Source organism: Macaca mulatta, chromosome 2 (genome assembly GCF_049350105.2).
Source record: "Macaca mulatta isolate MMU2019108-1 chromosome 2, T2T-MMU8v2.0, whole genome shotgun sequence".
Classification (NCBI taxonomy): domain Eukaryota; kingdom Metazoa; phylum Chordata; class Mammalia; order Primates; family Cercopithecidae; genus Macaca; species Macaca mulatta.
The window spans coordinates 121877494-121893819 of NC_133407.1; positions in this window are offsets into that span (position 1 = coordinate 121877494).

The following is a 16326-nucleotide window of genomic DNA, read 5'->3' on the forward strand; positions in this document are numbered from 1 at the left end:
GACAAGGGAAAGCCAGGCTGCATCAAGCAGATTCTCTGCAAATACAAGTTTCCCCCACAAAAGACAACTTTGCAAGGCTACTTCTGTTGGCTCTCTGAACAGCCATCTGAAAATATGACAAATATATTTTGGGGTGAAATATTTTTATTTCCTTCATTGGCATTGCTGGAACTGGAGCACTGTCAGTTTCTGTAATAGCATCTTACATGGCATTAAAATAATGGGAATCATTCTATAGCAATCTTTTTGCTTTCAGAATGTTCTAGATCTTATTCCCTGCTACAGTTGTAGCATTTTCCTAATACTATTAGTTGAAAGTCTTCCACCCATGCATATCACCTACCCTTTTTTTAAGCCAACATTCAGTGATTATTTGTCTTCACCGAAGAATTGCTTAAAGGGTTAAAGATGAAAAATATAGGGAAAGGAAGGGATGTCAGATCTGAATGATAGTTGATTTATACTGTGTAAGTTTCAAAAGTAGCCCCAGGGCGCAGTGGCTCAACGCTGAGGAGAGAGAGAGACCCTCTCATATTGTTTTATATTGTTTTATACTCAGTACCTGTTTTAAGAAAAAAACAAAGCAGTAAAACCAAAGACAGGCAGCCCAGTGCCAGGCCCACAACCAGGCTTGGGCCTGCCTGGCCTAAACCCAGTAGTTAAAAATCAACTCATAACTTAGAAACCGATATTATTCATAGATTCCAGGCATTGTATAAAAGAACATAGTGAAACTCCTGGTCCTGCTTTGTTTCTCTCTGACAACCAGTGCATGCAAACCCTGTCACGTACCCCTTGCTTGCTCAAATCAATCATGGCCCTTTCATGTGAAATCTTTAGTGTTGGCCGGGCGCGGTGGCTCAAGCCTGTAATCCCAGCACTTTGGGAGACCGAGACGGGCGGATCACTAGGTCAGGAGATTGAGACCATCCTGGCTAACACGGTGAAACCCTGTCTCTACTAAAAAACACAAAAAACTAGCGGGGTGAGGTGGTGGGTGCCTGTAGTCCCAGCTACTTGGGAGGCTGAGGCAGGAGAATGGCATAAACCTGGGAGGCGGAGCTTGCAGTGAGCTGAGATCCAGCCTGGGCGACAGAGCCAGACTCCGTCTCAAAAAAAAAAAAAAAAAAAAAAGAAATCATTAGTGTTGTGAGCCCTTAAAAGGGACAGAAATTGTACACTCGGAGCTCGGATTTTAAGGCAGTAGCTTGCTGATGCTCCCAGCTGAATAAAGCCTTTTCCTTCTACAACTTGGTGTCTGAGAGCTTTTGTCTGCAGCTGGTCCCGCTACAGTTCTTGGTTCCCTGACCGGGAAGCGAGGTAACTGATGGACGGCTGAGGCAGCCTGTTAGGCGGCTTAGGCCTGCCCTGTGGAGCATCCCTGCAGGGGACTCTGACCAGCCTGAGTGACGCGAGCCAAAGAGTGCTCCCAGGTAGGCAGTTTTCCTGGTAGAACGCCTCATCAGAGCAGTGCGTAGCAGGCCCCCACAGAGGATTAACACAGTGGCTGAACACCGGGAAGGAACTGGCACTTGGAGTCCGGACATCTGAAACTTGGTAAGACTAGTCTTTGGAACTTGCCCCACTCCATTTGAGTGGAAGCGTGGCCTGATCACCCATGGTGTGCCTGTATTGGCACTTTTGTTCTGGTTTTGTCTTGACTTAAATTGCCGGATACTTTGGTTTTGGTTTTGACTTGGCTTAAATTTCTTGGTACTCGGATTTTGAATTTCGTGGTATTCTGATTTTGGTTTGGTATAAACGATAAAAGTGTGTGTGTGTGTATGCGCCCTCTTTACCCGTTCTATGTTTTGTGGTGAATGTGTGTGGTGTGAGTGTGGTATTTTGTCTTGAGAAAACATGGGTCAGGTGCAAAATAAGCCCACCCCACTGAGAACTATGTTGAAAACTTTCAAGAAAGGAAAAAAGGGGGGAGGCAGAATTTACATTAAAAAAATGTTATATGGTAAATTCTTGTCCTGAAATAAATTAACTGGTTTTTTTTAAAAAAAGTTTGTAGCCGGGCGCGGTGGCTCAAGCCTGTAATCCCAGCACTTTGGGAGGCTGAGACGGGCGGATCACAAGGTCAGGAGATCGAGACCATCCTGGCTAACACGGTGAAACCCCGTCTCTACTAAAAAAATACAAAAAACTAGCCGGGCGAGGTGGCGGGCGCCTGTGGTCCCAGCTACTCCGGAGGCTGAGGCAGGAGAATGGCGTAAACCCGGGAGGCGGAGCTTGCAGTGAGCTGAGATCCAGCCACTGCACTCCAGCCTGGGCGACAGAGCCAGACTCAGTCTCAAAAAAAAAAAAAAAAAAAAAAGTTTGTAGTAAGTCAGAAAGTTGAGACATGTCAAAAAAAAAATTGTCTGCGAAAGTCGTAAAAGAAAAAAATGTTATAAAAAATTTTTATGCAAAAAATGTCGTATAACTTAAAAATAATATGGCCTCCTGAGTACTATTGGAAAAAAGAGTTTATGTGCAAAGTGTATAAAAAAGTAAAATATACCTTTAGTAAAAAGATTATAAAGAGGCATAAGAATGTGGATTTTTACCTACATTAAAAGGTCAAAAAATTATTGTTTTGAAAGTTTAGGCAAATTTTAAAACGTTAATTGTAAAGAAAATTCTGTGTGTAAACACAATAGCTAGAGTTAAAAAGGTATCATCCAGTTTTTCTGTGAACTGAACATTTAAAATGCAACAGGTTTTTCTTAAAACATCAACCTGCTCTTTAACAAAAATTATAAAAGGTTAAAAAGAGTCTATAAAATCTTACCTTATGGTCAAACATGAAAAATTGGATAAATATGTCTACAGGGTTTTATTAAAATTAATAGCACACTAATATAAAGGTAAAATTTAGCTTATCTGGTATAAAAATCATACAAAAAGCATTGTTAAACATAAAATGGTGGTTAGCTTTTTTTTGGTCTAAAAACTAATAAAAATAGGTGCTAAAGAAAACGTTCATTTTACTAGAAGATCATAGAAGTTAAAGACTTAAAACAAACTTTGACAATTAAGACAGCATACCAAGATGTAAATGCCTGGTTGAAATGGATCAAATATTCCATCTGCACGTTAAACAAAAGCAATTGTTATGCTTGTACACATGGCAGGCCAGAGGCCCTGACTGTCACCCTTCCACTGGGGTGGTCCTCCAGTCAACCAGGCATGGGCTACATGGTAGCTCTTTTCCAGGATTCTACAGCCTGGAGTAATAAGTCATGCCAAGCTCTCTCTGCTATATCCCAAAGTCCCTGCAGGTCAGTCCCCGAGGGCCATCCAGCTTCCATCTCCCAACACTAAGTTCACTTTGTGTCTCTCACGGCAAGGAGGAGACAGTATTCCTTGGAGACCTGAAGGGATGCAGTGAGCTTAAGAGTTTTTAAGAGCTTATTAATCAGTCAGCCCTTGTGCATCCCCAAGCAGATGTGTGGTGCTGTTGTGGTGGACCTTTACTGGGCACTCTGCTAAATAACTAGAGTGACACTTGTGCTTTAGTCCATTTGGCTATCCCTTTCACCCTGGCATTTCATCAACCAGAAAATAATAATAATAATAATAAGACATCGTAAAGTGAGAGAAACCCTTTATAGGTCTTTCAACTCTTACATCTATTTAGATGCAATTGGAGAAACACCAGATCAATTTAACCTTGAAATTAACCACAAGAAATACCAGATCAATTTAAAGCTCGAAATCAAATAGTTACAGGATTTAAATCAATATTTTAGTAAATGACAGTCAATAAAAATATAAATTAGATAAACTACATCTATTACAACCAGCAGCAACAAGCTTTTCATGAGTTAAAAAGAAAAACTCATGTCTGCCCCAGCCCTGAGGCTACTTGACCTGACAAAACTCTTTACACTCTATATGTCAAAAAAAAAAAACCCAAATGGGGCCGGGCGCGGTGGCTCAGGCCTGTAATCCCAGCACTTTGGGAGGCCGAGACGGGTGGATCACGAGGTCAGGAGTTCGAGACCATCCTGGCTAACATGGTGAAACCCCGTCTCTACTAAAAAATACAAAAAACTAGCCGGGCGAGGTGGCGGGCGCCTGTAGTCCCGGCTACTCGGGAGGCTGAGGCAGGAGAATGGCGTAAAAACCCGGGAGGCAGAGCTTGCAGTGAGCTGAGATCCGGCCACTGCACTCCAGCCTGGGCGACACAGCGAGACTCCGTCTCAAAAAAAAAAAAAAACCCAAATGGCAGTTGGAGTTTTAACCCAGACTGTAGGGCCCTGGCCAAGGCCAGCGGCCCATCTCTCAAAACAGCTAGACAGGGTTTCCAAAGATTGGTCCCCATGTCCAAGGGCCCTGGCAGCAATGGCCCCATTAGCACAAGAAGCAGATAAGCTAACTCTTAGGCAAAACCTAAACATAAAGTCCCCTCATGCTGTGGTGATTTTAATAAATACCAAAGGACACCATTAGCTAATAAATGCTAGACTATCTAGATACCAAAGCTTGCTCTGTAAAAAATCCCCGCATAACCATTAAAGTTTACAACACTGTAAACCCGCCACCTTGCTCCTGGTATCAAAGAGCCCAGTTAAACATAACTGTGTAAAAGTATTGGACTCAGTTTATTCTAGTGGGCCTAACCTCCGAGACCATCCTTAAACATCTGTAGACTGGGAGCTGTACGTGGATGGGAGCAGCTTCGCTAACCCCTGCAAAGTGACTCTGAAAAAGACAAGCCCTGCTTCAGTCACACCCGGAAGCTGACTGATCCACGCACGGCTGAAGCATGAGGAAACTCATCGTGGGATTCATTTTCCTTAAAATTTGGACTTGTACTGTAAGGACTTCAACTGACCTTCCTAAGACTGAGGGCTGTTCCTTCCTAAGACATCAAGTCACTGAGGTAGGACAAAAGATTGCTACAGTCCTATTATTTTATAGTTATTATAAGTATACCAGGACTCTAAAAGAAACTTGTTTGTATAATGATATTCTATCCAAGGTATGTAGCCCAGGAAATAACCAACCTGATGCGTGTTATGACTCATTTTAAGCCTCCCATGATCACAGTTTTTAAAATAAGACTAAGGACTGGTCCTTTTCTAAGTGACACAAGTAAAGTAATAGCTAGAACAGAAGAAAGAGGGATCCCCAAAAATGTAACCTTAAAATTTAACACAGGTACTGCTGTTAGTAATAAGCAGCATGGAATGGGATGCAGTTCTCTAGATTAAGAAAAATGTTACACGGCAAAAAAATAAGTATAGCTGTCAAGAATCAAATTTATGTGAAATGTGTCAATACTGGTCTTGTGTCATTTGGGCTACTTAAAAATATATATATAAAAAATAAAAAATAACTTGTTTGGCTCCAGAAAGGAAAAGTCAGCCCCTCCTGCATGAGTGGGAGCTGCAACCCTTTAGAATTATTAATCACAAACCCCTCAGACCCTGAACCCATGTTTAAAAATTAGTTCCCAGCACTAGGAGGATTTAAAACTCTTATAATAAAAGTTATAAGAAGAAGAAGAACCTGCTTACTGCTCCCTTGTTTGCTATCTGTACTTCTTCAAATGATAAAAGAGCTTCATTGCTACCTTAGTTCATCAAAATGCTTCAGCACAAGTATACTACATGAATCACTATCAATCTACTGCATAAAAAGACATAAGTAGGAAAAATAAGAGTGAGAACTCCCACTAATAAAAAGTGAGAGTCTCAAAAGGGTGGAATGAGGAAAGAGAGAGAGCCTCTCATATTGTTTTATATTGTTTTATACTCAGTACCTGTTCTAAGAAAAAAACAAGGAAGTAAAACCAAAGACAGGCAGCACGGTGCCAGGCCCAAAATCAGGCCTGGACCTGCCTGGCCTAAACCCAGTAGTTAAAAATCAACTCATAACTTAGAAACCGATATTATTCATAGATTCCAGGCATTGTATAAAAGAACATAGTGAAACTCCCGGTCCTGTTTTGTTTCTCTCTGACAACCCATGCATGCAACCCCTGTCACATACCCCTTGCTTGCTCAAATCAATCACGACCCTTTCATGTGAAATCTTTAGTGTTGTGAGCCCTTAAAAGGGACAGAAACTGTGCACTCAAGGGAGCTTAGATTTTAAGGCAGTAGCTTGCTGATGCTCCCAGCTGAATAAAGCCCTTCCTTCTACAACTTGGTGTCCGAGAGGTTTTGTCTGCAGCTCGTCCTGCTACAACTCCTGTAATCCCAGCACTTTGGGAGGCCGAGGCAGGTGGATCACGAGGTCAGGAGATCGAGATCATCCTGGCTAACACCGTGAAACCCCGTCTCTACTAAAAGTACAAAAAATTAGCCGGGCGTGGTGGCAGGTGCTTATAATCCCAGCTACTCGGGAGGCTGAGGCAGGAGAATGGCGTGAACCCGGGAGGCGGAGCTTGCAGTGAGCCGAGATCGCGCAGCTGCACTCCAACCTGGGCAACAGTGCATGACTCCGTCTCAAAAAAAAAAAAAAAAAAAAGTAGCTTCTCAATGTGAGCATTTCCACTGGTTTTTTTGTTTGTTTTCTGAGACAGAGTCTCACTCTGTCTCCCAGGCTTGAGTTGCAGTGGTGCAATCACTGTAGCATATCCTGGGCTTACACAATCCTGCCTCAGCCTTCTATATAGCAGAGAACAGAGGCACACAGCACCATGTCTGGCTTATTTTTTGATTTTTTTGCAGAGATGAGGTTTCACTTTGTTGCCCAGGCTAGTCTCAAACTCCTGGGCTCAAGCAGTCCTCCCACCTTGGCTTCCCAAAAGTGCTGGGATAACAGGCATGAGCCACTGTGCTCGGCCTTCATGTTCACTTTCTTAAAATGTATGTATTTTTGTTGTAGAAATGTGGGTCTCACTGTGTTGCCCAGGTGGTCTCGAACTCCTGGTCTCAAGCGATACTCCTGCCTTGGCCTCCCAAAATGCTGGAATGAGCCTCTGCATACAGATTTCCACATTTTTATGCTCCCTAAGAGTCATGGTCTTTGAAATCTATAAATCAATAAAGGTTGGAAACAGAGAAGTAGACAAGAAGTTATCAGTACTTCTCTTTAAATAATAACTTGTCATTTTTATCTAGAGTCAAGATTCTCAAACCACACATGCTTTGTTAAAGCTGGCTATCAGGAAAACTGGTTGCTTGGCTTTCTCATTCTGAGTCTATACAAACTGCTCAAAAGAATGACTCTTTTTTTTTTTTTTTTTTTTTTGAGACGGAGTCTCGCTCTGTCGCCCAGGCTGGAGTGCAGTGGCCGGATCTCAGCTCACTGCAAGCTCCGCCTCCTGGGTTTACGCCATTCTCCTGCCTCAGCCTCCCGAGTAGCTGGGACTACAGGCGCCCGCCACCTCGCCCGACTAGTTTTTTGTATTTTTTAGTAGAGACGGGGTTTCACTGTGTTAGCCAGGATGGTCTGGATCTCCTGACCTCGTGATCCACCCGTCTCGGCCTCCCAAAGTGCTGGGATTACAGGCTTGAGCCACCGCGCCCGGCCAAAAGAATGACTCTTAATGAAAGCTTGAGTGATCCTCAAATTAGGAAATCCTCTCCCAGATAATTGAGAAGTGGCCTTGACTGTACCAGGTCACATGTGGAAGTGAGTACAAAAGTAATGACTAAAATAGGCCAAGGCGGCCGGGCGCGGTGGCTCAAGCCTGTAATCCCAGCACTTTGGGAGGCCGAGACAGGCGGATCACGAGGTCAAGAGATAGAGACCATCCTGGCTAACACGGTGAAACCCTGTCTCTACTAAAAAAATACAAAAAAATAGCCAGGCGAGGTGGCGGGCACCTGTAGTCCCAGCTACTCGGGAGGCTGAGGTAGGAGAATGGCGTAAACCCGGGAAGCGGAACTTGCAGTGAGCTGAGATCCGGCCACTGCACTCCAGCCTGGGCAACAGAGCGAGACTCCGTCTCAAAAAAAAAAAAAAAAAAAAAAAAAAGGCCAAATTGTTCTAGCACTTTCTACATAGGGGTTTATGCAACTGCACATTATGTGATGTTTAATTGTCACAGAGATACTCGTTTTAAGCACTTTTAGCCTAATGTACTGGAAAATTGCTTAATGGATTTTTATATTCTACTAGAAACATTTCCATATTGGTGAAATGCCACTTATTTCTTTTTCTGAGGAGCAAATCTCGAGTAGCAATGGGAAGAAAGCCTGGCAACAGCCACCATTTGTCTTGTGGACCTGACATGCATATTCACCTAGAAAAAGAAGAAATTGCTAAATGCACACTGATACCTCTTAGGCAACCACAGGTTTTCATTTTGTGCTGAATTATTAGTCATTTTTCCTTTATGTTTTTAGAGTATGATTCAGAGACCAATTTATTCCCAAAGAAAATTGCCATGACATCTATTAAGTTTTTATATTAAAACATTTTCTACCAAGGGATGACTGTCACTCTGAGCAACTGTGCCACTGTGAATGCCTCATGTATCAGCATAGCTTATTATCTAGCTTTGTCTGAGCAGAATGGGAGTGCTGCTGAATTAGTGTTGGTCCACAGGTATCTCCAGGGTCCCAGATGTTTCAACTCCTTTGTTCTTACCTTTGCTTTTATTTTGGGTTACAAACACAGCAGATAAATTAATTCTCAGCATCTTCAGAGAAATTATGAGTTGGAGCAGAATCACCAACTAGAAGAAACCATTTAAATTCAAAAATTGGGCTGGGCGCGGTGGCTCACACCTGTAATCCCAGCATTTTGGGAGGCCGAGGCGGGTGGATCATGAGGTCAGGAGATCGAGACCATCCTGGCTAACATGGTGAAACCCCGTCTTTACTAAAAAAATACGAAAAAAAAACTAGCCGGGCGTGGTGGCGGGTGCCTGTAGTCCCAGCTACTCAGGAGGCTGAGGCAGGAGAATGGCGTGAACCCGAGAGGCGGAGCTTGCAGTGAGCCGGGATTGCGCCACTGCACTCCAGCCTAGGCGACAGAGTGAGACTCCGTCTCAAAAAAAAAAAAAAATTCAAAAATCGTAAGGAACCCAGAACCAATGTTAACACCACATAAATACAAGATTAATAGGAGGCCCCACAGTTAATCCCTAAGGTGGTTTTTAGCTATAAAGCAATTCAAATGACCTTCTTATAAACCCTGGGCAGCAGTCCCCTGTGATGTGGTGGAAAATATCAACACGTAAAGGAAATAAGAATGACTGTGGGTTGAGTTTTGTTGTTTTTAGATCCAGATCATGAATATTTAAAGAAATAAAAGCATTTTGAGTTGGGAGGCCATCCTACTTAGGAAATACTGAGTTTTTCACAAGCTTCTATGATCTGATTTTGTAGAGTAGTTGCCAGGCCTAAGGAGCATCCTCGCTAAAACTCATTATCTTCAGTCAATCTGGGCAAACATCAAGTTGTTAGACAAACAACCTGTGGGCCATCTAAACATTTGGCAACAGTGGGAAATATAAATATATATATATATATATATACACACATACATGTATATATATGTGTGTCTGTATGTGTGTGTGTGTGTGTGTGTATATATATATATATATATTTTTTTTTTTTTTGCTACCCCTGGGTAGTTGTGTGTGTGGCAAAAGCTGAGGTTCCCTCATTCCTCATTAGCCTTAGGCAGCCTGAGACTATAGAAACAAAACTGATTTAAATTAGATCAGCTCCAGCCTTGGGGGCATTTCCCTATGTTCAGCCTGAGCCATTTCTTTTCTTTTTTTTGAGACAGGGTCTGGCTCTGTCACCCGGGCTGGAGTGGAGTGGTGGGATCACAGCTTACTGCAGCCTCGACCTCCCTGTGCTCATGTGATCCTCTTACCTCAGCTTCCTGAGTAGCTGGGATCACAGGCACATGCCACCATGCCCGGCTAATTTTATGACTTTTTGTAGAGATGAGAATCTCACTGTGTTGCCTAGGCTGGTCTCAAACTCCTGGGCTCAAGCTATCTGCCTGTCTTGGCCTCCCAAAGTGCTGGGATTATAGGCGTGAGCTACCATGCCCAGCTAGGCCTTAGCCATTTCAAATGCCAAATGGATATTAAGGATCTCCTGGGGTTTGAAACCCAGTTCCCCATGGATCATGGATCCAGTTTAAGTCCAGTATCCTCAGAGGATCACTAACAAGACACCGATTTGGATAGATAAAAATAAATCATGAGGCTTACCACAATATTTATTTTAAGGGGCTCACTTCCCAGAAGAATTCACAGAGAAAGGGAAAGGCTAGACTGAGAGCTTGTCTCTGGTTTCATTTCATCAAATACCTGATTTCTCACGTTCAGTTTCCTTTCCTTAGTAAGGAAAACTAGATAGGGCTGTTATTTTATGATCTTTGCAACTCTGACCTTCAATTCTAATTCCTTTTCTGTTCTCTTCCTTTCCAGGGAGAAAACTATTTGAATACCTTTCCGTTGAACAGCTTTTCTCTCCCTGTACGGTTCACCTGCTGATTTCCTTTATTTTTAATTTTTATATATATTTTTAGAGACAGTCTTGCTTGGTTGACCAGGCTGGAGGGCAGTGGCACAATCACGGGTCACTGCCACCTCAGCTGGGCTCAAGAGATCCTCCTACCTCAGCCTTCTGAGCAGCTAGGCCTACAAGCATGTATCACCACACCTAGCAAATGTTTAAAAATTTTGTAGAGACAGGGTCTCACTGTGTTGCCCCACCTGGTCTTGGATTCCTGGCCTCAAGCCATCCTCCCGTCTCAGTCTCCCAAGGTGCTAGGATTATAGGTGTGAGCCACCATGCCCTGCCTCCTTTTTTTGTTTTGTTCACACATCTATTTGACAAATATTTACTCAGCACAAACTCTGTGCCAGGAACTGTCCCCAAAGAGACCCAGGAGTCCTAAAGAGACAAGCCCCCACACCCGACCCTGATTTCCTTTGTAACATAAGAGCTAATACCCCGCATTCTCCCTACCAGCCTGTCTTCCAGGTCATTGCTTACGTGAGCTCATCCAGTCCTCGCAATGATCCCACAGGGTGGAGGCTATCATTATCTTCATTCTGCAGATGAGGAGCTGAAGCAAAGAGAGGTCAGGCTGCCAGTGAGCTGTGGAGCCGGTATGAACCCAAGAAGTCGCCTGGGAGCTTAGGCCCTTAACCATGACCAACACTCCAGCTTCTTCCTCAGGCTTATGAGGGCAGCTTTTTGCCTAGTTTTTGAATGTCACAATCTTTTTTTCTCTCCTTACCTATCTGCCTACCTTCCCCTCTCCCTCCCGACTTCCCCACTTATCTCCCTCTTCTCATTCTCATCACTCATTCACTACTTTTTTAATTATTTATTTATTTATTTATTTTTGAGATAGAGTCTTGCTCTGTCGCCCAGGGTGGAGTGCAGTGGCACAGTCTCGGCTCACTGCAACCTCCGCCTCCCGGGTTCAAGCGGTTCTTCTGCCTCAGCCTCCCAAGTAGCTGGGATTATAGGCACGTGCCACCACGCCTGGCTAATTTTTGTATTTTTAGTAGAGATGGGGTTTCACCATATTGGCCAGCAGGCTGGTCTCGAACTCCTTGTGATCTGCTTGCCTTGGCCTCCCAAAGTCCTGGGATTACAGGCATGAGCCACCACACCAGGCCTTTTTTTTTTTTTGAAACGGAGTTTCGCTCTTGTTACCCATACTGGAGTGCAGTAGCGTGATCTCGGCTCACACAACCTCTGCCTCCCGGTTTCAAGCAATTCTTCTGCCTTAGCCTCCCGAGTAGCTGGGGTTATAGGCATGCACCACTATGCCTTGCTAATTTTGTAATTTTAGTAGAGACAGGGTTTCTCCATGTAGGTCAGGCTGGTCTCGAACTCCCGACCTCAAGTGATCTGCCACCTCAGCCTCCTAAAGTGCTGGAATTATAGGCTTGAGCCACTGCTCCCGACCCCCTGATTACTTTTATCTGCATGTTATTCATGTTCCCATCCTTGAAGCAGCAGAGCCCACGCCAGATGTGTTTGTCAGTGGTCACTGTGATCTCAGAGGGGCTCCTCCGAGGGAAGTATCTGTTCCCTTGCAAACGTCCTTAACTGTCAGTTGCTGGTGTAACAGAGCTGGGAATAGAAGGGTGCGGAAGGGTTCCTCCCCCACCTTTCCTGTTGAGCCATCTCCTCCCCAGCCCTTCACACATTCTACTCTCCAGTCCTACAGCCTACATGGCTTTGCAGTGCCCAAGACTTCCATAAACCCCTGAACTAGCCTGTCACTGCACATCCACGTTGTTTTCTTTTCTTTCTTTCTTTCTTTTAGCAGGGGTGGGTAGTGGTGGGTACAGGTTCTCACTCTGTTGCCCAGGCTGGAGTACAGTTGTACCATCACGGCTCACTGCAGCTTCAACCTTCCTAGGCTCAAGCTATCCTTCCACCTCAGCCTCTTGAATAGCTGGGACTACAGGCATACACTATCATGCCCGGCTAATTTTTTCTTTTTCTTTTTCTTTCTTTCTTTTTTTTTTTTTTTTTTTTTTTTTTGAGCCAGAGTCTTGCTCTGTCGCCCAGGCTGGAGTGCAATGGCACAATCTTGGCTCACTACAACCTCCACCTCCCGAGTTCAAGCGATTCTCCTGCCTCAGCCTCCCGAGTAGCTGGGATAACACGGGTGCATCACCATACCTGGCCAATTTTTGTACTTTTAGTGGTTTTGCCATGTTGGCCAGGCTGGTCTTGAATTCCTGACCTTAAGTGATCCACCCATCTCAGCCTCCCAAAGTGCTGGTATTACAGGCTTGAGCCACCACGCCTGGCCTTTATTTTTTGTAGAGATAGGGTCTTGCTATGTTGCCCAGGCTGGTCTTGAACTTCTGGCCTCAAGCCATCCGCCTGCCTCAGCCTCCCAAAGTGCTGGGATTACAGGGGTGAGCCACTGAGCTCAGACTCATGGTTTTTCTCGTTCATGTAGGTAAGCAGCTTGATAGCAGATGACATCTGTCCTGTTTGTTTTAACTCCCCTGTGCCTGACATAGTGTCTGGTATCTAGTGTTCTGCAAGGGGTTTGCTAAAAGATTGAGTGAAATGGGCCGGGTGCAGTGGCTCATGCCTATAATCCCAGCACTTTGGGAGGCCGAGACAGGCAAATCATGAGGTCAGGAGTTCGAGACCAGCCTGACCAACATGGTGAAACCCTGTCTTTACTAAAAATACAAAAATTAGCCAGGTGTGGTGGCAGGCACCTGTAATCCCAGCTACTCGGGAGGCTGAGGCAGGGGAATTGCCTGAATCGGGGATGTGGAGGTTGCAGTGAGCTGAGATCGTGCCACTGCACTCCAGCCTGGGCAACAGAGGAAGACTCCGTTTTGGAAAAAAAAAAGATTGAGTGAAATGTTCTTTCTCCATATCCTGCTATCCAAATCTCACCCAACCTTAAAGGCCCCTCGCAAACCTCAGTTCTTCCTCAGTTGCCCCATAACCCAGTCTAGTGTCATGACTCTTTTCTTTCTTATCTTCTCATGGTACCCAGTGCCTCAATTTCAGGACTCAATACAGGCTGTCTTGGAGTCACTGTTTCTGTGACAAACTTTCCTATCCTCCTTAAAAATTATTGGATGAGGCCGGGCGCGGTGGCTCAAGCCTGTAATCCCAGCACTTTGGGAGGCTGAGACGGGCGGATCACGAGGTCAGGAGATCGAGACCATCCTGGCTAACACAGTGAAACCCCGTCTCTACTAAAAAATACAAAAAACTAGCCGGGCGAGGTGGTGGGCGCCTGTAGTCCCAGCTACTCGGGAGGCTGAGGCAGGAGAATGGCGTAGACCCGGGAGGCGGAGCTTGCCGTGAGCTGAGATCCGGCCACTGCACTCCAGCCTGGGCGACAGAGCGAGACTCCGTCTCCAAAAAAAAAAAAAAAAAAAAAAAAAAAAAAAAAAAAAAAAAAATTATTGGATGAAAAGGAGTCTGCTTCTTTTCCATTTTGTCCTCTACAGGACCTGCAATATCGAAAGTCTTCATGTACCACTTACTGACTTTGAAAGAAAAAAAAATCACTACTGTGATCATTTATCAAAAACATACGCGTGAAAAAAAGTCATCCGCCAATCACATAATCTTTTTTTTTTTTTTTTTTTTTTGAGACTGAGTCTGGCTCTGTCGCCCAGGCTGGAGTGCAGTGACCGGATCTCAGCTCACTGCAAGCTCCGCCTCCCGGGTTTACGCCATTCTCCTGCCTCAGCCTCCGGAGTAGCTGGGACCACAGGCGCCCACCACCTCGCCCGGCTAGTTTTTTGTATTTTTTAGTAGAGACGGGGTTTCACCGTGTTAGCCAGGATGGTCTCGATCTCCTGACCTTGTGATCCGCCCGTCTCGGCCTCCCAAAGTGCTGGGATTACAGGCTTGAGCCACCGCGCCCGGCCAATCACATAATCTTAAAGAAAAAAATCTAATTTGTAAAAGTATGCAAAATGCATTTTTCAGAGCATGTGAAATTTCTTGTAAGGTATGAACTATGGACAAGTTGGTTTCTCTTACAAAAGCATTTGGACTGTGTGTCTGGACAGACTACAGAGAAAATGGAGCTAAACCCCAGAGAAGCCTTCTTCCTGTTACCATCGTGACTTTATCTTATGGAAGCAGTTGTCAGAGCACTGGACTCCAGTTGTCTAACATTTTTCCCTCAATCATACAAGTTAAATACAGAAAACCATACAGAAGAAATCATCATGATTCTGCTTCTTAGAGGCCCAGTGTTCATATTTATTTATTTATTTATTTTTGAGACGGAGTCTCTGTCACCGAGACTGGAGTGCAGTGGTACGATATCGGCTTACTGCAACCTCCACCTCTTGGGTTTAAATGATTCTCCTGCCTCAACTTCCCGAGTAGCTGGGATTACAGGTGTGTGCCACCATGTTCTGGCTAATTTTTCTCTAAAAGTAGAGACGGGGTTTCACCATGTTGTCCAGGCTGGTCTCAGACTTCTGACCTCAAGTGATCTGCCTGCCTTGGCCTTTCAAAGTGCTGGGATTACAGGTGTGAACCTCTGCACTCAGCCCATATTTTGATATATTTCCTTCTGGTGTTTGTCCTATAGATATGTTGAGATTTTTTTTTTTTTTTTTTTTTTTTTTTGAGACGGAGTCTCGCTCTGTCGCCCAGCCTGGAGTGCAATGGCCGGATCTCAGCTCACTGCAAGCTCCACCTCCCGGGTTTACGCCATTCTCCTGCCTCCGCCTCCCGAGTAGCTGGGACTACAGGCGCCCGCCACCTCGCCCGGCTAGTTTTTTGTATTTTTTAGTAGAGACGGGGTTTCACCGTGTTAGCCAGGATGGTCTTGATCTCCTGACCTCGTGATCCGCCTGTCTCGGCCTCCCAAAGTGCTGGGATTACAGGCTTGAGCCACCGCGCCCGGCCGATATGTTGAGATTATACAGATGCTAAATTGCTTTTTCATTTACTATTATATCAAGAGCATTTCTCAAGATCATAAAATATTATTTAATCATGTGACTTTTTGTTTGTTTGTTTGTTTATTTATTTATTGAGACAGGGTTTCACTCTGTTGCCCAGGCTGGAATGCAGTGATGCAATCTCGGCTCATTGCAGCCTCCACCTTCCAGGTTCAAGTGATCCTCCCACCTCAGCCTCCTGAGTGCCTGGGAGTACCCGCATGCACCACTTAGCCTGGCTTGATTTTTTTTTTTTTTTTTTTTTGAGACGGAGTCTCGCTGTGTCTCCCAGGCTGGAGTGCAGTGGCGTGATCTCGGCTCACTGCAAGCTCCGCCTCCCGGGTTCACGCCATTCTCCCGCCTCAGCCTCCCAAGTAGCTGAGACTACAGGCGCCCGCCACCACGCCCGGCTAGTTTTTTGTATTTTTAGTAGAGACGGGGTTTCACCATTGTTAGCCAGGATAGTCTCGATCTCCTGACCTCGTGATCCACCCGCCTCAGCCTCCCAAAGTGCTGGGATTACAGGCTTGAGCCACCGCGCCCGGCAGCCTGGCTTGATTTTTAACATTGCAAAAAATTCATGATTGTACCAAGATTCGTCCAAAACTCAACTGTTAGTCATTTATCCTTGCATGCTATTTTTTTTTTTAACTGATCTTTGATTATTTTCTTAGGATACTCTCCTAGATGCAGAATTACTTGGTCATAGGATAAGAACATTTTCAAAGCCCTTAATACGTATTTGTTCTAGCTCCTAGTACTAGGCCTATTACATAGTAGGTACTTAGCAAATAATTGTTGAATGAATGTATGAATGCCCTCCGAAAAGGTTGGGCCAATTTATACTCCCACCTGCAGTAAGAGAAAAGAGCCTTCTCTTGGTCAGTCCACATCACGATAGGAGTAATGATTATAGCTGAATTTTGGTTTCTGTGACTCTAGCAGAGAAATAATCTATTTGCCTTAAAACAAAGAAATGAAAGTAAAAAGTTGAA